Source organism: Vulpes lagopus, chromosome 9 (assembly GCF_018345385.1).
Source record: "Vulpes lagopus strain Blue_001 chromosome 9, ASM1834538v1, whole genome shotgun sequence".
Classification (NCBI taxonomy): Eukaryota; Metazoa; Chordata; class Mammalia; order Carnivora; family Canidae; genus Vulpes; species Vulpes lagopus.
In genome coordinates, this window is record NC_054832.1 from 20,615,897 (window position 1) to 20,641,598 (window position 25,702).

The 25,702-nt window shown below is 40.0% G+C and overlaps 1 protein-coding gene across 3 annotated transcripts in view; it reads left to right on the forward strand.

Annotated features, from left to right (window-relative positions):
* SAMD12 (sterile alpha motif domain containing 12) overlaps positions 1-25,702 on the forward strand; it is a 385,722-nt gene that overhangs the window by 252,294 nt on the left and 107,726 nt on the right. The window lies entirely within an intron of this gene.

Consider the following 25,702-nt stretch of genomic DNA (forward strand, 5'->3'; position numbering starts at 1 on the left):
ACCTGAGTTGGATAGAACTTACATGAGTTGGGACAGTATCCTGTCTAGTTCCAGGATGTTTTTTCCTATTTTTTTTAGGAATGTCCACATTGGTGACATGGATTAGGGAAAAAGCCCTGCTTTCACTGGAATTGCAGGTAGAGCCATGGGCATTTCTTCCCCGTACTACATGTTCCATGTTATTCCTTATCAGTGAGTCCCTCTATCTCCTATAGACCGCAGTTGACTTTAGATCTCAACCTTCCAAAGGAAGAACCTCTCCCTTGGGTGTCAGAGTAAAAAGTTCATAAAAAAGGACAAGTAATAGCCAAAAACTGAAAATAAATAAGCTCAATATCTATCTGTAGCTATGGTAAATAAACTGTGTAGTTGCACAATGAAATGCAAACTCTAATAGCCAGGTGTTATTTTGATATATAAACAAATATCAAAACCAAAGTTGAACCGAAGAGTCAAATGGAAGACAGCAAGAGAACTTGTATGTCTTCCCTCGGTTTGAGGCCATCTACACAGTATCAGATGCAGGTTTCTAGATGCTTCTAAAACGGCTTTGTTAGGTGACCTAGTTCAGACTAAGGGGAAGCTGTTCCTTGTTCTTACTTCTCTTTGCATTTTCTGAAAGGAGGAAGGGTGGAGAGCTTGCTTTCATGAGAGATTTTTCCCAGAAACCCAGAAAGAATGGCTAGAGTTATACACAGGGCATTATTACCAGTAGCATAACAGGGTCATTTGCAAGCGCAAGCAGCACTGTGTGCATACATTTTCTTCGGAGGTAGGGTTAGCACCATGACACTTAGAGTGATGAGGACAGTGAGGCTTGGTGAATTGAAGTGACTTATCCCTCTGGCTGTTAAAGACAGAAGCTAAATTCAAACAGTCCAGAGTCCACTCGCTGTCCAGTACATCACAATGCCTGATGCTTCAAATCTAGTTAACTCAAGCTGAAAGATATGTCCAGTGATACAACAAATATTTATTGAGCACCTGTTATGTGCTGGGCCAGGTGCTGAAGACACAGCAATGAATAAGACATATCTTTTCACAGCTGTCATGACACTTAATATAGAATGGAACATGGACATTAAAGAGAGAATTGCATGAAAAACCATCAAGTGACAGTTGGAAAGAAGTTACTGTATAATAGTACAAAGGAAGGAATCCAGACTGGTGCCAGGGGAAGGATTTCTTAAGTGACCAATAATATAAGACCCAACTGATAAACAGCAAAGAACAGCAATACAATAAAGTCAGAGCCAGGAAGAAGAGCCCAGAGCTGGGAAGAACTTGGCAAACTAAAGAAATCAGCATAAAGGCACAGTGAGGAAAATGGGTAGTGGCCGAAGATGGGGGGCAACACACTTTACAGAGCTGTGTAAGACATGATGACCAGAATTTGGGTGTTGCACTGAAGTTAGGGCAAGTTCTGCAGGGTTTAAAAAGTGGAGAGAGAACATGGTCATATCTGTTGTGGTATATACTAAAAAGAGGCTGAAGAGATCAAACCAGCTTATTCCTGAGCCCAAATATCTTTGGGAATGGTTAATAACCTGTTAGGCTATTATAGATTTGCTTATAAATATATGGTATCTCAAACACTTTTTAAATGGTTGAAAATACATCACTCTCAGTCTACATATTAAAAATTGAACATAGATCTGATAAACCTTAAAAGACATCCCCTGACGTTCATAGTTTTTCAAGTTGAAGATGTGTCTTCTGATTAGGAGAAGTAAGAATTTTGATGAAACCCCCAGATCTTGCCCCAGTCCCCCACTGCTGTTCAGTCTTGCCTGCCCTCCTGCCCTCCTGACAGCAGAAAGTTGAGGCCATGAACTCCATGAACTGAAGACAGCTTAAACTCTTCAGTAGGCTAAGGAAATATACCACATAGCAAAATGGATGGGCCTTTATTCTAAATCAGCATTTTATTTTTATAGATTCCCATTCAATGACTATAAAGGGTCCATTCAGTAGATCTTTTTCAATATCAGAGAATTAATTTCAATATAACTTCATTTGATTGCCTGCCATCCTTTCCCCCCCTCTCCCCACGTCCTCTGACATTTACCTATTGTTTCTTCAGATACTGGGAAATAACTAATTACTTTTCAGAATAATGTGGCCTACAGTGATGAATGGTCCAATTCACACGTGTTTATTGAATACCTATGGCATGAAGGTACTTCATCGTATACTTTGAAAATGAGTGACAGAGGTAAATGAGCCAGGTTTTCTGCCTTCAAGAGGCCTCCAGTTCCAGAGGAGATCAGAGGGTCACAATAGCTATGACCTAAGCGCTACCAAGATAGCTAACAAACTCAGGGTTTGCAAAAGCAGCAGAGAAACAAGGAGGCTTTCAGTTACCTGAATCCCTGGCAGTTAAGGATTATTTTTAGGAGATTGCTTTAAATATATATATTGAAAAACCATGCTTCTGAAAATTGATTAGGTCAGAATTCTGAACAGTCCATTCATGTATTCCCTCTGTAATTCCTTTCACTAAATCAATCTCTAAACAAATCTTCTCTAAATTAGTGGGGCATCTTTGGGGATCACTCATGTGCATGTTTGCAGGCCACCATGTGTTTACTCCCTAGAAGGGATCAAAATAGCTATTGTCTAGTTCTCATTTTTGATCTGCTTCACTGTAAATGCAATATGAAGCTGACAGTGTTAAGCTAGTTATACTTAAGAATTTATTTTTTACTGCTAAATGGAATCATGTAGAGTTCAACCCCTACCCCAGAAAATGCAGAAAATGGAACATTTAATTACAGTAACCATTTTTACATTAGATGAAGCATTTTGCTATCCTTGGGGACCTACTTGCCATAAAGTATCTACTAGCCAGGGAAATATGCACAGGTCCCTACAGAAATACATTGTTTGATACTCAGTATAAACCCACAGAAGCCATAAAGTAGCAGTTCTTTAGTGATGGGCTGGAGAGGGAGAGGTGATCTCCCTAAATACCAATTCTAGTGCAGATTTATGAACTTTTAAACTCATGAACATGCATTCCTAAATAAGCTGAAATGGTTCATTCTCCCTCTTTTTGGTATCTCTCATCCTCCTGGAAATCTGAAGCAACATGAATCACACACTTGGTCATTAGGCCAGAAGAAGATTATAGCCTGGAGTATACTTTGGGTACTGAAATACATCGTCTTCCCCAAGCCACCTCCAACTTGAGACCATGAGGTTTGAGCCTCTTTTAGGTGGTGACATTTTACTGCCTACCCCTCAGTTATGGTAATTTTATGCCAGTCCAGGCCCAAGGGTAATTACTCTCAAATTCTTTATGAGGAGACCTCATTTGTCATTTGCATATTAGATCCCCTGCGATAGATTGGCAGCATCAGAAAGTAAATCTATCCCCTAGCTGTAATTCATACACACACACCCCAATTTGACACAGTGGAGCAGGGTGCTATTATTGAGAAATTGAAGCACCAGGTGTGGTTAAGTAAGATCACACATTTCATTCTCTCTTTAATTTCACATCACTCTTCAGCAGCTGAATCCATGCACTCCCCCCATGGAGTCAGCCTGCACTGCGCATTGTTAGTATGCCCAGCAGAGCGGTGGCAAAATGTTTCCAAAGTAAGCCACCCTGCTGGGCTGCTGTGAGTCAAGTCTGTTTTTGCCTCCAAATTATTCAGTATTGCTAGATCTGGTTTATTAATCCATTAATCTCCCTAGAAGGTAGGACTTCTGGTACTTCTACATCATTGATGCTCAATTTCAACTAAAAGTAGTTTCAAAACATAGAGAAGAATAGAATCAAGGACAGAGAAACGAGTAGAAGTCTTCAGAGCCTTTCCTCTTAGGTCCTTTCCCTCCTCAGCTCCCTCACATCTCTCCCCACCTGCCTCGGTTCTCTGCCTTTAGAATTGGGAAATGGAAGTGGCATGAATACATCACATTTGCAAGCATGTCCTGAGAAGATACATGTGTGAAATTCTTGATGCCATTAACAAATGAGATTGAGGTAAGGGGGCATTTTGCAGATTAGGGTTCAATGTGTCTGACCCTACTATTTAGCAGTTCAGGGCTACCAGTAGTAAAACAGCATCCCTGAGCTGAGAAGCAAGAGGTGGTCACGTGGCACACCCAACATGGCAATTAGCACCATCATAGGTGCAATCTCTAGAAAGAGGAATAGTTGTCTTTCGCAGCTGTGTGTACTCTTCCTTTGTAATGAGAGGCCAAGCACTATGGGTCAGCTGTGTAGCATGATGTAGGTTAATTCATTCCACAAACACAGGTGGAATGCCTGTTTACTAGGTGCTGTCCTAGGTAGCACAGAACAAACACCATCACTGCTCTATGGGAGTCTTTCCACTCTTTCGTGATCTGACCTCTACTTCTCATTCTTAGACATTCACCACCAGTGGCTCTCTTAATGTCCTATCAGAATAACTTGCATTCCCATGAATACCATGCCCTTTCTTGCTTCTGTTGATTCTGGTCCACAAGTTTGGGGAGCCTGGACCACTGTCTGCCCCGTTACCTGCCAGATCCCCAGCAAGATGCCATGTCTCATTTTCTCCAGCTACTGCTGCTCCTGGCCTCATTTGTCCTCTGAGATCACCACAGTGTGTTGTCTTGTCTTTCATTCCTACTTTAATTTTTTCAAGGATAGAGACTATGTTTTATGGTTCACCTTCTGCTTAAAACATAGTGGGAACTCAATAAATATTTGTTGCATTAATCATTGAATTCATTTATATCCTTGAAAAAGATCTGTATACACTCATTTGCTCTCCATGTAACTTTTGTAAGACCCACAAGATAGCTTTTAAATTGCAAGTGGAAAGATTGTGACATTTGCAATCTTGATCACCCTAATTGTAGTGAGAATTAACACCCCCACATACTTTCTTATGAAAATCACCTCCTCTCCCTGGTATACTTTTTAATAAGAATGGAACCCCTTGGCAAAATTAAATTGGAACTGTTAGAAGTATTAGGTGGTTTTTTGATGGAATCACTTCTGGAGAATTACCAAGTCTGTGCTTTCCTTACCAAGTACAAATTAAAATTTATTTTAAAAATAAAAAGGGATGCCTGGGTGGCTCAGCAGTTGGGCGGCTGCCTTCGACTCAGGTCGTGATCCCAGAATCCAGATTGAATCCTGCATTGGGCTCCCTGCGAAGAACCTGCTTCTCCCTCTGCCTATGTCTCTGCCTCTCTGTGTCTCTCATGAATAAATAAATAAATATTTTTTAAAAATAAAAAAAATAAAAATAAGAAAAAACAGGTTTACCTCTACCAAAAATAGACATGGCTGTAGTTGGAACGCAATGTATTTGGATGATGAGATTAAGGGTCTATTTTCCTTTTTTCAAAATGTATAATATTTTATAATTTATTTTGGTGGAAAACTATCAAAAAGAAAAACAAGAATCTTCTTGAAAGAAGCTCATTATCTAGGAGTTTGATTTTACTTGTATGAGCTCAGGTGAATCGATTAAAGGTTTTCCCTGGCCAAACAAGTATTTTGCCAAGTGTAGTTGTGTTGGATAGAATCTTTTTTTAATTTCAGGCTTTTTATCAGCAAGATGTTTATTCATTAATTCAATAAATAAATAATAAGTATGTGTCAGGCACTCTAATACACACTTTTCTCTATTAACAGTAGTGATGATTTGCAATATATACATGCATCAAATTGTTACATTGCATACCTGAAGCATACAGTGTTGTATGTTACCTACATCTCAATAAAGCTAGGGGAAAAAAAATTGATGACGAACTTCCAGAGTACTTGCTACCTTTCAAAGCTCTTTCCATACGTTAGAACTCTGTCTCACAATTTTATAAAATAGATAGAACATGTGTATTAGTCACAAATATGCTACCTGCTGCAACAAATATATTCTGAAAAGCTAGTGGCTTAATTCTCTCTTATTCAACAACCCTAGGCAAAGGCTACAGATCAAGGAATGACTATTTTGCACAATCATTTAGGGATCCAAGCTGACAACTGCTCTCCTACCTTTAATGAGCCATTTTTGAGATTTCTCTGGTCCTTGCCATTCCAACCTGGAAGTAAAGGGCCTTGACCAAGTAAACACAGATTACAAGCAACACTAGTACTTACATTCTGTTGGCAAAGGTTTAATGACCTAACCACACGAGCCTTGAGGGAAATTTGGAATTGTAGTCCAGTCTTCTATTCAGAGTAAAGGAAAGAATGGATTTTGCTTGGTAGGTGCGTTCTCTGCCATAGCAGATATTTTAAAATTGCCATTTGTAAGATGAAAAAAAATTAAGGCTCGAAGAGGTTGACGTGCTTAAGATCACTCAGTTAAACCTGAAAAATCGGAATTAGAAGTCATGTTCCTGAATGCTAGATGAGTATCTCTTCCATCGCTTGTGTTGCTTAGAAATGAAATGATAGCTGAATACTGACTTTGTAGACGCATCACCTGTGGATTTCCTAGGCACTGCCTACAGCCCACAAGAATGTGAATAGTCATAGCACAGCCCAGACTTTGACATTCTTATCTTGCTTTATTTGATTCAGTCTAGACCAGAGAGGGGGTCCTCCTAGTGCTTGAAGAATGGCTAAATTCTATCTTGCAGACATTTTCATGTAAGCAGGGTGTTTGGCTTTCCAACAACTCCAAAACAAGTCTGGGAACAGTCTTAATAAAATCCATACCACACTGGAAGTTGAAGCACTGTTTACTGGCATGAATATAGCCCAGGTCTCTTCAGTTGCTCCCTATCCAATGGCTCATTTAAAGACTGTTTATATAGAGCTTATTATGTGGTAGGCACAGGGCTACAGAGAGGATCAAGACAGACACAAGCTCAGCCATTATGGAGCTCATCATAGAGCTTAATGGTGGAAGGCCTCTTTCAGAGATGGCTTCTGGGAAAGCATTTCTGAGTAATATTTAAGCTGAGTCACAAGGGATGAGGAGTCAGCTATGTGAAGAACAGGTGAGAAGAGTCTTTCAGACAGAAAAAGCGCAGTACAAGCAGTGGTCTGAGCACCTGGGTGGCTCAATCAGTTGAGCAATGACTCTTGATTTCAGCTCAGGTCATGATTTCAAAGTCGTGAGATTGAGCCCTGTGTTGGGCTCTGCACTCATCCAGGAATCTGCTTGAGGATTTTTCTCTCTCCCTCCATCCCTCCCCCTGCCTGTGCACTCTCTCTCTCTCTCTCTCTCTCTCTCTCTCTCTCTCAAATAAATAAATCTTTTAAAAAAAGAATGAAAGCAACAAGCCACCTCTTTCTCTTAGCTGAATGTTCTTAACCTAAGATTTCTGGATCCCTTTCTCCTCCAACAGAACCATGGAAAGATTTTAGTGGGGTTGATGAATTTATATGTATAGATAATATATGTATATGTATAGATAATATTGTACAGAATATGTATTACATATAAGATATACCTTTTTTAGTCAACTTTTTACTGAAATTCTAACATTTCTTTCTATCATGAATACAACAAAACCTCAGTACTCTTTTTTTTTTAATTTATTTACTCATGAGAGACACAGAGAGAGAGAGAGGCAGAGACACAGGCAGAGGGAGAAGCAGGCTCCATGTAGGGAGCCCAGCGTGGGACTCGATGCCAGGTCTCCAGGATCAGGCCCTAGGCTGAAGGTGCCGCTAAACCGTTGAACCACCTGGGCTGCCCAAAACCTCAGTACTCTTAGCAGTTTATGTGACGCTGTCACTAGAATCACAAGTAATTCTTAATCACATAAAACTTATTGAAGCATTCTTGAAATATCATTTGCACTCATCACTACTGTCAAATTACAAAAGTTATTATTTCTGCCAATAAATCTTATTCTTTAATGCATCAATAAAGAAACACATGTATTGTTCCACCCACAAATTTTTAAAACTATCTTAGGTGTTTTTCAATATAAGTTGTTTATTTTAAAATCTTATATGTTCCCTTTTTGCGTTTAAATAGCTTCTTGAGAAGGAATCCATAGGCTTCTCCAGACTGCCGAATAAACTTCAATTTATAACTCCTCGAAAAATTTCTCTGTGATTTTTAACTATCTTTCCCCTGGCCACAGCTTCCACCAAGAGCCACCAGGCTGACTTATGACTTAAAATTCTAATTTTAATGGATTTCTCTCTTTCTTAGTTTGGAACATGTTGAGAAGAAGTCCATAGTACACAAAAAGAAAGAATCCCTTCCCTTAACCTTTTCTGTGTTTAAACTTTTGCCCTCCTTGTCACCGGATTTCTAGAATAGTGTAAGGATTATCTTGGCTTTCTCATGTCCCATTTGTTCCCTAGTTCTCTGTTTTCTGGCTTGCTCCCCAACTTCTTTTCACAAGGTGATCATTCTGGGATCCCTGGAGTCCTCTGGTGTTAAGTGAATACTTCTCAGTATTTCTTTTCCCTCACATTTGTAGAATTTTTCCACTGTTGGTCCCATTTTTCTTCAAGGGACTCTCTCTTCACCTTCAGGAAAATCACTCTTCCTTTCTTACCTACTTCACTATGTCTTTACAGGCTACTCTACTCTTCATTTCTCATAAAATTAAGTTCCAAGTATTCTCCTTGGGAAACCACATCTACCCCTCAGACATGAACTGAATCATTACACCAATTATTCTAATCTGAACTAGTTCTTCCAAACTTCCTTCCTCAATTCCCAGCTATCCAAGGGAAATTTTTACTTCAATCATAGCCCAGAGGCACCACCAACATGGTACATTAAAGTTGAACTCACATATTGCCTCTACCACCCAGCACACTCTTTTCTCCTGCATCCATGTTTTGATTATTGATCAGAGTCTTCTGATCAACCAAGGGAAAAACTTCAGGGCTGTCGTCAGTTCTTCCCTCTCCATCACTCCTACCTCTGCTTAACACTGGTCTACTCTACTGAAGAAGTGGGGTTGATCTAGCCCAAGAGTGATGTAGAGTACTGAGAGAACTGGGCTTTCTAGGTATAAGTTTTGTGAGGATAAGATCAATTTGTAATCTCTTGGAAATTTCTTTGTAATTTTAACTGTTTTTCAATGGGCTACAACTTTTACCAACTTTACAACTTTGACTGACCTATGACTTAAAATTCAAGTTTTAATGTTTTTTCTCTCAGTGTAGAACATGATGGGAAAACGGGCCACATTCTGCTGCCTGGTGCCCCATAGAACTCCTTCCCTTGCTAACGAGGGGTTTTTAGCCTTTTCTTGATTAGAGCAAATTGAGGGAAGTATGTGGATCAGGAAAGTTCTTATTTGACAAATACTAGTATGAGCCAGCCCTCACTCTTTTTTTAAATTTTTTTTTATTTATTCATTCATGAGAGACACACACAGAGAGAGAGAGAGAGAGAGAGAGAGAGAGAGAGGCAGAGACACAGGCAGAAGGAGAAGCAGGCTCCATGCAGGGAGCCTGACGTGGGACTCGATCCCAGGTCTCCAGGATCAGGCTGAAGGTGGCGCTAAACCGCTGAGCCACCCGGGCTGCCCCCAGCCCTCACTCTTAAGGACTGATTGGTATTTAGTCTTTTTTTTTTTTTTTAAATTAATTTTTATTGGTGTTCAATTTACCAACATACAGAAAAACACCCAGTGCTCATCCCATTAAGTGTCCACCTCAGTGCCCGTCACCCATTCCCCTCCAACACCCGCCCTCCTCCCCTTCCACCACCCCTAGTTCGTTTCCCCGAGTTAGGAGTCTTTATGTTCTGTCTCCCTTCCTGATATTTCCCAACATTTCTTTTCCCTTCCTTTATATTCCCTTTCACTATTATTCATATTCCCCAAATGAATGAGAACATACACTGTTTGTCCTTCTCCGATTGACTTATTTCACTCAGCATAATACCCTCCAGTTCCATCCACGTTGAAGCAAATGGTGGGTATTTGTCGTTTCTAATTGCTGAGTAATATTCCATTGTATACATAGACCACATCTTCTTTATCCATTCATCTTTCGATGGACACCGAGGCTCCTTCCACAGTTTGGCTATTGTGGCCATTGCTGATAGAAACATCGGGGTGCAGGTGTCCCGACATTTCACTGCATCTGAATCTTTGGGGTAAATCCCCAACAGTGCAATTGCTGGGTCGTAGGGCAGGTCTATTTTTAACTCTTTGAGGAACCTCCACACAATTTTCCAGAGTGGCTGCACCAGTTCACATTCCCACCAACAGTGTAAGAGGGTTCCCTTTTCTCCGCATCCTCTCCAACATTTGTTGTTTCCTGCCTTGTTAATTTTCCCCATTCTCACTGGTGTGAGGTGGTATCTCATTGTGGTTTTGATTTGTATTTCCCTGATGGCAAGTGATGCAGAGCATTTTCTCATGTGCTTGTTGGCCATGTCCATGTCTTCCTCTGTGAGATTTCTCTTCATGTCTTTTGCCCATTTCACGATTGGATTGTTTGTTTCTTTGGTGTTGAGTTTAATAAGTTCTTTATAGATTTTGGAAACTAGCCCTTTATCTGATATGTCATTTGCAAATATCTTCTCCCATTCTGTAGGTTGTCTTTTAGTTTTGTTGACTGTATCCTTTGCTGTGCAAAAGCTTCTTATCTTGATGAAGTCCCAATAGTTCATTTTTGCTTTTGTTTCTTTTGCCTTTGTGGATGTATCTTGCAAGAAGTTACTGTGGCCAAGTTCAAAAAGGGTGTTGCCTGTGTTCTCCTCTAGGATTTTGATGGAATCTTGTCTCACATTTAGATCTCTCATCCTGGTATTTAGTCTTGATGGGTTCTTTAGATACCACTACCACCCCACCACCCCTGTGCTAGAAATGACTCACTTGTGATTCCCTTGACAAGAGAAAATGTGTCCGTGTTCTTCCACAAGTTTATTTTTCTTCAATAGCATTTCAGCTTGAGTTGTGTTTTCACCTTTTAAGTGCCCTTTTGGAGAGGTCTTAGCTTCTCCACACCAGCTCTCTCCTGTGGGATGGCCCACATCTGGCCCATGGGAAATACTTATGTAGTCCTTGCCCTGCCAAACAAGGGCAGACTGTCCCTAGCATGAAAATCTTTTGTTTGGTCTGCCACCAGAGCAGTTAGCAAGCCACAGGTACAGGCTCTTCAGATGTTTCACTTTGTTCCCCAGAGACACACACCAAGTTCAGAGTGATCTTGAAGCTTCCTTGTGAGACTTGGGATCAGGAAGTAGCCCTTCCTCTCTCTCTCTCCCCTACCCCCAAGCAAATAGAGGCAGGTTAGGCTGTCATGGACTCATGCTAAGCTTTCTTAATAGAAAATCTCCTTCTAAAATTTTCCATTAATGTGTGTGTGTGTGTGTGTATACTGTATAGGTCACTAAATTTTCACAAATGGAGCACACTCATGAAATAATACCCAGACTGAGAAATAGAACATGACTAGTATCCCGGAAGTCCTCCTTGCTGCTTCCTTCCAGTTGCTTCCCCTCAAAGGATGAACACTATTCTAAATCCTGATAGTAAAGAATAGCACCATCTAGTTTTGTTCATTGCATAAATAGAATCATCAATTATGTACTCTTTGTGTCTGACCTCTTTCATTCAACATTATACTTAAAATTTGTCCACATTGTTGTCTGCTGTTTGGGGCTGTTTATTCTCATTGCTCCAAATTGTTCAACATGTGAACATATCACAATTTATTTATGTATTCTGCAGTTCATGGGCATTTGGGTAGTTTCCAGTTTGAGAGTGCTCTGTAAAAAGGGATGTTCTGAATATTATTTTTTTAAGGATTTTATTTATTCATGAGAGACACAGAGAGAGAGAGAATGAGAGAGAGGGAGGCAGAGACACAGGCAGAGGGAGAAGCAGGCTCCATGCAGAGAACCTGACGTGGGACTTGATTCCAGGTCTCCAGGATCATGCCCTGGGCTGAAGGCAGCACTAAACTGCTGAGCCATCCAGGCTGCCCTATTCTTACTTATTTTTAAATAATTGTTCAAAGTTTTTATTTAAATTCCAGTATAGTTAACATACAGCCACCCAGGCTGCTTAATATTATTAAATGTGTCTTTGAGTGATAAAATTATTTCAGTCAGTGCATACGAGAAGTGGATTTGCGAGTCATTGGGGAGGTATGATGTATTGGTTTGCTCAGGTTGCTATAACCAAGTACCACAAACTGGCTGGCATAACAACAGAAACATATTCTCACAGTTTGGGAAACTGGAAGTCTGAGATAAAGGTGTCAGTAAGGTTGAGCCTCTCTCCTTGGCTTATAGATGACCGACTTCTCCCTCTGTCTTCACATGGCCTTCTTTCTGTATGTGTCCAAATTTCCTCTTATCAGGATACCAGTTATATTGGATTAGGGCTCAGCCATATGACTTCACTTTACCTTAGTTACCTCCTTAAAATCCTGTCTCCAAATATGGTCACACTGTAAAGTAATGAGGGTTTGAACTTCCAATATATGAATTTGGGGCTGGGTGGGGGTGGACATAACTCATCTGTACCTACATATTCAGCTTTGGTAGATTCCTCCAATGTCTCAAAGTGATTGTATCAATAAGCATTTCCTCCAGGAATATATGAGAATTCTGGATGTTCCACATCATCACCAACACTTGATTTTTTTTTTTTTAAAGAAATCTTTAAACACAAGCTCCCAACCTTTACATGGTCTCTATCTGACTGAGAGATAAAGGTAATCGAACTGGTTTTCACACCTCTGTTGCAAACCTTGCATTATATGTGCAAAGCGTGTGGCATGGAAAATTTTAGCCCAACATCATGTTAACTAATTATAGAGTTTTTGTTTACTTGTTTTTCACATCATTAGGCAGAAAAATAAGTTGATAATGCCAGTATCTTTATTACTATTCTTCTTATTTTGAAATTTGGCCCCTCCACACCTGTCCCAGTGTTTTGAGGGTAAATCATGCCAAAAAGAAGGTGGTACCAGAAATCTCTAACCAGTTAGACCTCTTCATTCTGGTGTTGGCCGTGAAGCTCTCAGGATAAGTCTTTCAATGGATGATGCCCCCACCAGAAGTATCGATCAGTTTTGGCAGAGGTGGCTGCTCATGTGTGGTGTGTAGCAGGTCTCCCTTACTCAGTTCCTCCTCCATACTGAGCTGTATATATCAGAGAATAATGTACCACATCTGAATCCTAGATAACTGATAAATTACTACCAGCAATAAAAATCTGTGTGGTATAATCTGTTGTTTATGGTTGCAAATTCTAAATATTTCTTGTCTTTCAGTTTGGTTCAGTTATCTTAAGAAAAGACAAGATTCCTTAGTAGTAATATGAGAATATTGTTATTTAATACCAAACTGAGGTAACTGAGTTTGCCTGTACTCATTCTGCATGTCATCTGGGAGTCGAGTCTGGGAAGAGCAGGAGTTTTGATGTTAGCCTGACCTTGGAACCACATTCTTGCTGGATGTGCCTCCTTAGGCATGTCATTTAATCTTTCTAACCCTCAACTTCCCCAATTACACACTTTAGATAAAATTATTTGATATGTTTAAAAAAAAACATAGAGCATGTCCTACCTGGATATCTACTTTATAAAAGTTTCAATAGAAGCTATAGCAGGAGATGGTCATCTAAGGGAGGGCAGTAGCAGTTGTGGAAGAGAGGTATAGACATAGTCACATGGAGGAGAAAAGACTAATCCACATTAATGTTCAAGGACAGTATGTCATTAAATGTAATAAAGGCCCTGAGGGCTTAGAGAACAGAGCAAAGGTGAGGGTGATGGGGTCACACAAATATTCATGAGCTCAGACTTGGTCTGAGCTTTAAGGAATGCTAAGAACTAAAATAAAAAATAAAAAAAAAAGGAATGCTAAGAACTGACTTATTTCACTTAGCATAATACTCTCTAGGTTTATCCATGTTGCAAATGGCAGAATTTCATTCTTTTTTATGGCTAAGTAATATTCCATTGTATATATACCACATCTTTACCCATTCATCTTTCAGTAGGCACTTAGGTAGCTTTCAAAATAAGGCTGCAATAAAGGCTGCGTGTATTTTTTTGAATTCATGTTTTTTGTTTTTTTAGGGGGTAAATATCCAGCAGTGGAATTACTGGATTATAAATGATTATACCTATATCTGGAAACTGAAAAGCAAAAGAACATACAAAAACCAGAAACAGACTCATAAATACAGAAAACGAACTGGTAGTTGCCTGAGGAGAGAGTATGAAATAGATAAACAAGATTATGAGGTACAAACTTCCAGTTATAAAATAAATAAATAATGGTGATGAAAAGCATAGGATAGGGAATATAGTCAGTTTAAAGAATGGAAAGGATTGGAGATATAGACCCCAATAGGAGTCTCCAGACTGTTATAAGAACTCTAAATGGTTATTAAAATAATCCAGAGAGACACCTGGCTGGCTTAGTCAGTAGAGCATGCAACTTTTGATCTCAAGGTTGTGAGTTTGAGCTTGAGCTCCACTTTGGGTGTACAGATTACTTAGAAAGAACAATCCAGATATGAGACAGTGAGTGTAAAGGAGTAGTGATTTTTTTTTAAAGCAATGTTTTTTTTTTCTTTTAATTTTTATTTATTTATGATAGTCACACAGAAAGAGAGGGAGAGAGGCAGAGACATAGGCAGAGGGAGAAGCAGGCTCCATGCACCGGGAGCCCGATGTGGGATTCGATCCCGAGTCTCCAGGATCACGCCCTGGGCCAAAGGCAGACGCTAAACCACTGCGCCACCCAGGGATCCCAGGAGTAGTGATTTTAAGAATGAAGAAGAAATAGCATATTGCAAGCCCTTTCTAAAGCAAATAAGACTGAGGAGGCCACTCGATTTCAAGCCTGAATATAAGAAGCATCATAAGATGGTACTAAAGACAAAACACTGAAGAAGAGACAGATAATTAATTGCTTTTTGGACATATTAAGTTTGAGATAAGCGTAAGATATAAAAGCAAAAATGATTGACATGCTGTTGGGCATTTGATTGTAGATATCAAAGGAAATTAGAGAAAAAGCTTTGTGATTAAAAACACAGAGGAGGGGCAGCCCGGGTGGCTCAGTGGTTTAATGCTGCCTTCAGCCCCGGGCGTGATCCTGGAGACCCTGGGATCAAGTCCCACGTCAGGCTCCCTGCATGGAGCCTGCTTCTCCCTCTGCCTGCCTCTTTCTCTCTCCATGTCTCTCATGAATGAATAAAAAAATAATAATAAATAAAATAAAATAAAATAAAATAAAATAAAAACACAGAGGAGATTGTTTGAAATCAGATGAAAAGGTGGCTTTCCTAGGGACAGAGAAAAGAGCTAAGAAAAGCACAGTTCCACAGAGGAAGGGTCCTAGTCAAAGGCTGGAGGAGAAAGATTAGCCAACTAAGAAAACCAAAAGAGGAATGTCTTCTGGGGGAGTTGAGGCCGAGATGCCTCTATATCAACTCCAAGTACTCAGGAACCTCAGAGTTCATGTCTTATTTTCAGTCACCTAGACTTGCCTTATAAAATTAGAGCATTTGTTCTTCCCATCAAATCATGTCAATTAGGAGTGAATATTTCAGACTTAGGGAGAAAATGCAATAAATGAGGTCTCAGGAGATGTTTCTGATGAAGATGTGTAAGCTAACCCTCTCTGCTTCATCCAATCCCCAGGTACCATATTCTTTGTGGAGGAATCATATTGTTCTTTGAAATTGCTTATTATATATCCTGTCTGCTATCCCAAATGGTCCCAATATAACATTCTTTCTCTAGAAAAAGAATGACTTCATTAATCTCCACATACTTCTTGATGAGGATTGGCACTTTCAGGTTGCCGATAGATCACCAGGTCTCAACATTTAATATGTTGGAGGAATGCCATAATCACCATCTCAGTCATTCTATATTTGACCAAGTGGAGAAATATAAGTGAAGAAAACCCAGAATACCTCTCTCAATTTGTAAACTAGCAAATTACCAAGAGATTATCTAATTTTCCTCCCTGCTGTTCTCACACCTGCATGCCATCAGTGTTCAAAACTAATTAATATGTCAATATGGGGCCATAAAGTGGCTTATGTTCTATATGGGCTTTCTAATTTGGGTGTATGAATGTTTGTGATAGAAAGTGTCTCCCTTAAATTCTACAAAAGGCATGTGACAGGAAGGAATCTCTTAAATACTTCCATTAATGGTTTTGTACAATGGCTCTTAATAAAGGGAAAAGTAAAATTGTGAGGTCTGTATCTTTAACAACGTCTTGGTTTGCCCACAAACATTCTATTGACCACTTTGTGACTATAACAGCAAAGGCATGAGGGTGAGTTAATATTACAGGGACCACTGTAGACCACTTCCCACAATATCTAACACACACAGTAGGAAACAGACTATTTTAGGAAAGTAATCCTTACCCTCAGGAGTCAAATTTTTCAGGCCTATGATAGTGTTTTCAATAAATCAGTAAGATAGTCATATATTTTCTGTTTTTTTTCTTGTGAAATACCTTTAATGTTATAAGAAGGCAGTGGCATAGTAGAAGGAGCAAGAATTTTGAAGACTGAAAAGCTGAGTTTAAATCTGGTAGTAGGGCAGCCCGGGTGGCTCAGCGGTTTAGCACCGCCTTCAGCCCAGGGCATGATCCTGGAGACCCAGGATCGAGTCCCACATCGGGCTCCCTGCATGGAGCCTGCTTCTCCCTCTGCCTATGTCTCTGCCTCTGTGTGTGTGTGTGTGTGTGTGTGTGTGTGTGTCTCATGAATAAATAAATAAAATCTTTAAAAATAATAAATAAATAAATAAATCTGGTAGTAGACACCAAGTTATGTATCAGATTCTTTGAGCAATCTGCTCAATCTCTCTAAGCCTATTGCAACACGAAGCAAATTATTCCCACCTTATAGGACAGTATGAAAATTAAATGAGTTCAGAGTTAGATATTATTTGTCACGATTGGACTCATAAAGTCCTTATTGATATCAGCATGCTTTACAGTCTTTCCGCTATGCAACAGGCACTATTTTAGAGACCAGATACAAATAAGATACAGACCCTTCCGTCAACAAGTCTCTACCTGGTAGAGCCATTAGTCAGGGTTCAAATGTGGGAGGTAAATAATACTCTGTTTTATGCAGTAAGTATTTAATGTAGGGAATTAGATACTTACAAAATCATTGGAAGGGCTAGGGGAGGTCCAGGTTCTCTGAGAATTCTAGAAATGACTCCCAAACAATACCCATCTGGCCTTGTGAGGTCAGTTACTCTCTCTGTCTCAATGAAGAAGGTAGGAATTCAGGGGAGTACCAGGGAAATCATTGAAATTAAGAGCACAACACCTTAGCTGTTATCCAGGGATAAGGGAGATCCATCCATTGCAATGGATTCTGGATCCTTGGAGTAATGGCTGTCCCTAAGAGATCTGCCACAGAAAAATGCAGTGTCTCCACCACTGGGGGTACCCAGCCTCCAACTTGCTTTTTCTATGAAAATCTCATAAAAGAGTAATTTGTCAAACTTACAATCTAGCTGCAAGGGAGTCTGGAAAAATACAGTACTTTAGCTTCATAGCCTCTGCAGTACAATGAAGATGTTAGAAACGAAGTAGAGTAGATGTCGAATACCTCATTCCCACCACTGGAGAGATAAGCAGATAAACCAGTCATATTAGGACTGAGGCATAAGTGGAATTAAAGGAGACTCTATAAAGGAAGGAGGGTTTCTTTTCAAACTGGAGAGGCAGTTGCTGGGGAGAAAGGATAAAAAGAAACTAATGAGGTATGTAGAGAGAAGACAAGATTTCTGAACAGAAGAAATAGCTTAGACAAAATGGTAGTGCTTCCCCCCATCCGTATTCCTGGAAGTGACAACAAACATTTGGAGTATGGAGATTCACTTTTCCTTAAGGAAGGCAGGAGAAGCCTCAAGGATTTCTTTCCTTCAAAAATTATTCTTCTAGTACCTCCAGTGGTCCCTGCCACCAGAAAGTAAATTCTATGAGTGCAGGGAATAAGTCTGTTTTGTTCCATGGATGCAGGGCTATACTGAGTGTCAGGAGCATAGAAGGGGTTTAGCAGGTAAGAGCAGAATTAGTTTCCTTAAGCATGAGCCAGACAATAAATATGGAAGTAATGTCATCAGAGACCCAAGAGCTAAATAAAGGTGATAAGGGATGTCTCTTTGGAATTTTTGAGAGGTAGTAGAATTCCAAGCAATGAGAACCCCATAAGTAAAGACCCATATGTTTTGAGCATAAGACATATTCAAAGACTGTGGCTTAATCATGAATACAGTTTGATCTTATAGACTTCTGGTTATATAGGGGAATAATTGCACTCAAGGCTAGAAAAATGATTTGGGAGTCGAAAAAGATCTTATCCTAGAATTCTGGTTTATTTTAGCAGTAATCCTTGAATTATATTGATAATTTCCAGAGATGTGACCATATTCAGAATACATTCTAGGCACATTTATGTAGCACCATGATAAGCAGTATGCGAGGAATACAGGGAGAGACTGGAAGGTGTTAGGCAGCCATCAGAACCTGCCACATGGGCTGTGGAAAGGTCTGAACTGAGTTGTGCTCAAGAGAAGAAAACTATTACAGAGCACCATATTCCTTTTTGAAATGAAATGCATTTTTTTTTCAAATTCAAGCCTAAAAAGTAAGTGATCTTGGCTTTTCATTCAACATCTTTATTTTTATGAATTTTATTCACACATATTTAGCCAGGGAAGTAACATGATGGCAGTGACACTGGTAGAAGGAGTAAGTACTGCCCATGTACCTCAGCACCACCCCTAGTGGCTCCGCTGGATTCTACTACTTAATCATACTGGTCTTCATTTTCCTCCTCTATACAGTGGAGGTAAAACAGGGCCTAATACCTAGGGTACTTGTGGAAAATAAATAAGAATGTCCATGTGAAGCACTCAGCACAACTTGTATGTAAGTGCTCAGCAGGTGTGGTCATTGTTGCCGGCTTCATCATCATCATCATCATCATCATCATCACCACCACCACCACCACCACCAGCAGCACCAGCACCACCATCCTCCATCATCACCAGGGGAATGATATAGGCAGTATAGAACAGGGGGAAGAGGAAGACTTTGGAGCCAAGCAAACTGTATCAGTCAGATTCCTGGCAGGAAACAGATGAAACATTCAAATGGGGTGATTTGGAAGTGAATTTAATAAAGAAATAATTGTATTTACAAAGTTTTGGGCAAGCTGTGAAAAAAAAGGTCAGCATCCTACTTCATCCTAGGTAGAAGAGGAAGGACACCAGTTATCAGCCTTAGACCTGAAGGGGCAAGAAGAGGGAATAGTTACAGGAGCATGGAAAGAGACAATCAGGTAGCAAGAGCCACTGATAAGAACTATGGTATGACCTGCAGTGAGTGATGCTGGGGAATCAATCCTCCCTCCCCCTAGTCCTCTCCCAGCATCTCCCACTGGCAGGACCCAACCCAACTGGAGGGCAGAGGACCCTGGGATGCAGTTACTACAGGTCAGTGTCTAGGAATACAGAGTATAGGGAGAGGCACAGAGCAAAACTAGAGGAATACATAGGATATATCCAGCACACACATGCCCAGCTGTGAAGCCACTTTGCAACTTTAGGCAAGTTGCTTCATCTCTCTGAGCCTCAGGTTGCCTCTTGTACAGCAAGGAAATAATAATAGTCATTAATAGTTATGCAGGTTCTCATAAGCATAAACTAAGATGATGCCTGGAAAATTCCTAGCAGAGCCCCTGGAACATAATAGATGTCAATTAATGTTCTCCAGCCCCTCCCCCAGCAGATGACAGCACTCCCCACTTGTGGCTGTTTTATAGGACTTCAAGAGTTCCTCAGGAGCAGCATCGCACATGGCGTGGTCCATAGACCATGTGCTTTAGAGGCACCTGGGGTCCTTTTTAACAGACAGGTTTGTGGCCCCTGCTTCAGACCATCTAAATCACAAGCAGAAGGGTGGGTATCCTCATTTCAGACAAGTTCCCCCAAGTGATTTTTATGCACAATAAAGTTTGAGAGCCATCATCCTAGACGTCCATATTTCTAATTGATGCCCACTTGGGTAAAGTGTAGGTGAGATTTATCTGTGCTTGGCAGCTATTAGGTACAGTTACAGTCCATCAGCTCTGTGAAGAGGGGCCATCAGACCAGGACACTAACGGTCTGTCTTGTGGTGTTAGGCTGTGCTGATTCTCCATTTTACTGGTTTTATTAATGCTTGAGGAACAATGTTCCCAAGCTTTTAATTAAAAATTCTCTAACATCCAAGGCCCTAATCATTTTCTAGGTTGGATATGGGCTGGGTGAGGGGTTGGATTCCCCACACACGACCCTTTCAGAGAAAATTTAATAAGCAAAGCAGAAGCTGTTAAAGGGAATAAAGCTTTTTGAAAGCTTTGTAAATAATAGGTCAATTCCCAGTATAAACAGGAGGTGTCCAAAACTTAGAGTAAGACCGTAGGATCAAGGACCTTGCTTTAGTAAGAAAAGGCAGAGGAAAATTCATCAGTGGTGTGGGACAGAAATCAAGCTCATGATATAGGTTTTGATTTGTAAGGATTCAGATTGGCTGCGGTAAACAAACAGAGACTCAAAATAGCAGCGGCTTAGACAAAAGAGAATTTTATTTGCTTCTCATGTTAAATTGCAGAGGTAGACAGAGCAGGGCTGTGGTGGTGGTTTTACTCTACAGGGTTCTCAAGGACTCAAGCTATTCTTCTAGCTTTGAGTCCTGCTTTCCCCAGGATGTGGCCCCTGCCCTCTTGTTCCACAGTGGAACTCCAGTTGTTGTGTCCATGCTCCAACAGTAGGCCAAAAAGTATGGAGCAGCTCACTTATAAAGAAGGTTTAGAATTTGCCACACAGCACATCTGATTACATCACTTTGGCCAGAACTTGCTCCCATGGTCACACAGAACTGCCAGGGAGGCATGGAAATGGAATTGCAGCTAAATCTTCTATTGAGGGGATGGTACATTGGAGACGGCTAGGATTCGCTGCTATAGATAGGTTCTGCGTCCTGAGAAATTTCAGATCTTTCCCCAATAGAATGGTTAATAGTCAAGTTCCAGTCAAGAACCCAGGAACCACACTATTTATATTTAGAAGAGGGAACTTAACGACGGGAATTGGCAGCACAGATGTGAAAGTGAGACAATACAGAGATTAGCAGCCAGAGGAAGCATCTACCTTCCCTGGGGCACATCTACCTTCCCTGGGGTACAAAAGAGGAGTGAGAGCTTGCAAGTCAAGGTTGCCTAGCAGCACTTGGAACCCCAGTGACCTATCCTCGTGGGAGCTGGAGCCAGAAGAAGATGCAGCCATGCCCAGGGTGCCACCAGAAGCAAGGTGATAGAGGAAGAAATATGCTGGCCTTTCTCTTCTTCTGCCCCCTCAGCCTCCTTTTAGTGCCTCATTGGTTAAAACTGCCTGGTAAAGGGCATAGGAGCCTGGGGAATGTAGTTCCATGCAAACAGCAGGCCAAGAAGAGTAAAGCATGGATCTGAAATCCCAACAAGTAACGGGAGCAATAACCAAACCCAAGCTGTGGATCAGGACAAATGAATAATTGAGACCTTGCTGGATATTATTTCTGGATGAAGTTGAGAATTTGCAAAGCAAAAGAAGGTCCTACCCCTCTTTTGAGGTAGAAGCAGGGGCTCACACTGATCCTTGTACATCCACATTCACAGCATTATTCACACTGGCAAAAACTAGAAACAACCCAAACGTGTATCATATCAATACATGATAGGCAGAATAGGATGTGTATGTGATAGGATGTCGTTCAGCCATCAAAAGGAACGTGATTCTGACAAGTACTAGAACATAGATGAACCTTGGAAACATGCCAATAGAAACAATCCAGACACAACAGAGCAAATATTATATGATTCCATTTATATGAGGTACTTAGAATAGGCAAATTCATGGAGCCAGAAAGTGGACTGGAGGTTACCTGCAGCTGGAGGTTTGGAGACAATGGAGGCAATTGTTGAGTGAGTGCAGATTCCTATTTGGGATGTTGAAAAAGTTCCAGAAATGGATAGTGGTGATGGTTGCACAATATTGTCAACATACTTAATGGCACTGAAATTTACGTTGAAAAATAATAGTTAAATAGTTTGTTTTTTAAAGCAAAACCATGTCACATCAAAGCATAAATAAAGAGGGTTCTCATGCCTCCCAAATATATTTACTGATTGTAGAACCCTTTGTGAAAAGGTGAATGTTGGCAATAAAGCCATAGAAGCTGAATCTTGGACAGAAGTGTGGGATCAAAAGAGCATGAAGAGTTTAAAAAACAAAAATAAAACCCTGTTTCCAGGATTCATTGTGAAATTTTAATTGCACTTGCTGGGGAGAGAAATCTCACTGCCCCCTTTCCCAAACTGAACTAGATACGGTCAGGAAGCACAAACATACGTCCAAATGAAAAGGCAAGGCAGTATCAGAGGTATACAGGTAGAATCGGATGTCACCTATATATAGAGAAATAGCATGCATCTGAAAAACTCAAAAATAGGTAACCTTACAAAGGAGTAGGAGAAGAGACAAGAACCCAGAAATCCTGCAAGGGATCCTTTGAAGAATGGAGATGCCTAGGGAAAGGTTCTGTTTCTGGGTCACCTGTTAACAAGGAATGGAAAGGGTCAGGCTATCCTCTGCTATGTCAAAAGCAGCCCAGAAATGTCACTGAGGACAAGCACTTAAAGATGGTTGGTGGTGCTTGTACCTGAGAAGGTCATTGGCTTCTTGATGAAGGCCGTTTCTGTGAATGGAGGGGGGATCTGAACTGGGATGGGATGAGCAGAACAGTCTTTTCTGTAATTCTCTATTTGCTTGCTCAACAGAAGCAGTAAACAAACCCTATTCCCAGAACTGTGCTGACAACATTGATGATGGCGGCACACAAATTAGGAAGTAAACAAAAAGCTATGTTAATTTCAAGCTCCATTAGAAACACAGGCTGGAAAAAAATAAATAAATAACGTCTGCCAAATAGAAAAGGTCAAAACTGGAAAGGAAAGAAACTTTGATTTTGAGATCCTAAGAAGATACTACAAACATTGAAAACTACGGGAGGATTCTGTTTCCTCTTTCACTTTTGTTAATCATGCAATTTTTTAAAAGCTCTCTTGTTAACGTCTTCTCTGATCAAATGTGTGAGGTGATGGAGTCTGAGCCGCATGTTCTTTCTCCTAGAAAAGGAAACCATGCAGTATTTGGAGTGTAGCCACAGGGTTCCATTCCAGAGCTGTCTGCTGTTTTGTCTCTTATAATTTTTTTAAGAACCTCCAATACTGGTTATGGCCTTAGCATAATGCATAAGTACTCTTCTTCTGCAGACTCCCAACAACATAAGTTGTCTCTGATGTGAAATTGGCATAGCATAGTCTTGTCTAAGAGACCTCGGACCCTTTAATCCCTTTGCAAAATGCATTGCATACCCCAGATCAAGTCTAGGAAATGCACACATGTCTTTCTCATAGTTACTTGTGTTGAAGGGATGGTACACAAATGAAAACAGATATCTCTCTTAAGTTCTTTTTTATGTCACGGCAGCGATCATTCTGGGTCTTTGATGATGGATGAGTCTTCATTTATAAATGTAAAGCCATATGTATTAACTTAGTTTCCTTCCAGGCATTTTGTATTAGTGAGCCTCACATATGGCTTTATAATGTTCCAATTCCAGATGCCTTGCTGTACTCTGATTCAATATATGCAAGAAGAAAATACATACAAGAATATCACTGTAACTTTTTGGCTAGGTGATCAGTCAGGAGTTCCATCCCACCTGAAGGCAAGGGATTGACCTTGCTGATTTCTCAGCCTTCTGTCTCTAGATTTTATGATCCTATCACATCTTTTCCCAGAGGTACTAAATCTGAACAATCAATCACTAAATGCAATCAAATCCACCCTGTCTTCCCCTGAAACTAACTAGGTATTTTTCAACACGTACACACATATAAACATATTACACATTTCGAGAACAACAGATTTCCCATTTGAGAATGGAAATATAGTCATTGTTAAATCACATTACTGGACTGAACTCCAGGTATTGGTTACAGTAGAAAATACGAAACTGTAGGAGGCTCTTTTCTTAGAACCAGGACATGGATTATGGCCTGAATTTAATTAAGTGTTGCTCATGGCACCATGCAGGCTGGCACTTAATTATATTCAGTTTATCTTTTTTATATACCATCTTTGACTATTCTCCAAATGTTTCGTGTATGCTCATCTTGTTTTCTCCATCTCTGTTATAAACTCTTTGAGATCAGAGCTAATGTCACACAGTAGACAATAAATCTACCATAAATTAACAAGCAAAGGAATAGATGTGGCTACAGATTCAAGAAGCCACCATTTACATTTGAGATGTGAGCTAAGAAACTGAAGAACAGCGAACAAGTGAGGATGGTCCCCATTCTTCCCTGGAAGGCATCCAAATTTTCTTCCTCTGGCTTCCATGAACAATATACAGGTTTAATTTCTTTCCCTTTGATTCCTTACCCTTTTGATCTACCCCAGCAAAAATGCTCAACTCTGTTACTAGAAAGTATTGTGAAGAGCTTTACAACATTCCAGCATCTGTGTATGTATATGCTTACTTTATTCTTGGCCCTAGCTTGAGCTCTTTTTCTCAATTTCCACTGTTATTTTAAGTGTTTTGTCTTTGCCTTATTTGTGACAGCTTTTTAAGATGCCTGTTTTAAATGAGATATTCCTAAAATACAGGTCAGGGACTCTCTACCTGTAGAAGTTGTGCCTAAGAAGAACATAAGGAACTAGTGGCAGTAGCTATGTGTGGGAAGCGTAGAAATGTGGAAGAGGACAGTGTTTACGTTTTATTCTGTAACCATCTGTATGGATCATTTTTGTCCACAAGCCTATGTTACTTTTATAACTTATAAACTGATTAGAAATAAAATACCTACATTCATCATGACATATGCCTTTCTAGCAGATGTTTAAAATGTCAATGAAATATTAATCCAGTTTATATGTTTGTTTTAAACAAATGAATAGTCTTATTGTTTTAAGATACAACATTTAATGAGTCCAGTATTCCAGCTTTGGAAGCATTTCTTGGGTGTCTGTAATTAAATGCTAGTTACTGATTCATGCTGGGGTCCATTTAGGGTGGACAATGGCTGAGCTGCTTTTAAGTCTGTAGCTTTTAGCTTTGAATGACACACCCCCAATAAGCATTTTAATAATATAGAAGGTACTTCAGTGAGTGGGTCAAGAGAACCACTTGCATCAAAGTTTTTCATATTTTTATTTCATGCTTTTACTCTTGGCTTTGTTCACAGTTGTAACACATTTCACGTGGTACAGGTCCTCCATGATGATTGCAACTTGCTAATTATTCATATCTAGTGGTCCTACCACATTTCACTCTTTGCATTTCCAATTTTTTTCTTTCTCTTTAAGATTATGCCATTTTTGTCCTGGGGTTTTATTCCCATGCCAGTCTATTTGATCCTGCTTCTAATTTGTCTTTAGCATTTCGACTCAAGCTTGTCTATTTTGACTTTCTGCAGATGGTTCAGCCTTGGTTAGATATCTTTAAACCTTTTAACCTTTAAGTAAATAAATGCTTACAACTGTATAAAATTACTTGACTCCATATATGAAAGCTCAAAAATGCAATTTGGTTCTTATCGACATCTTTGTGTATTGCATTAAGTTTAAAATTGGTATGCTATGTTTAAGTCTGCACATTGTAGAAACTGTGTGTTTACTTCCCAGTAGAGTAGGTGTATCAATGCTCAAAAGCATATA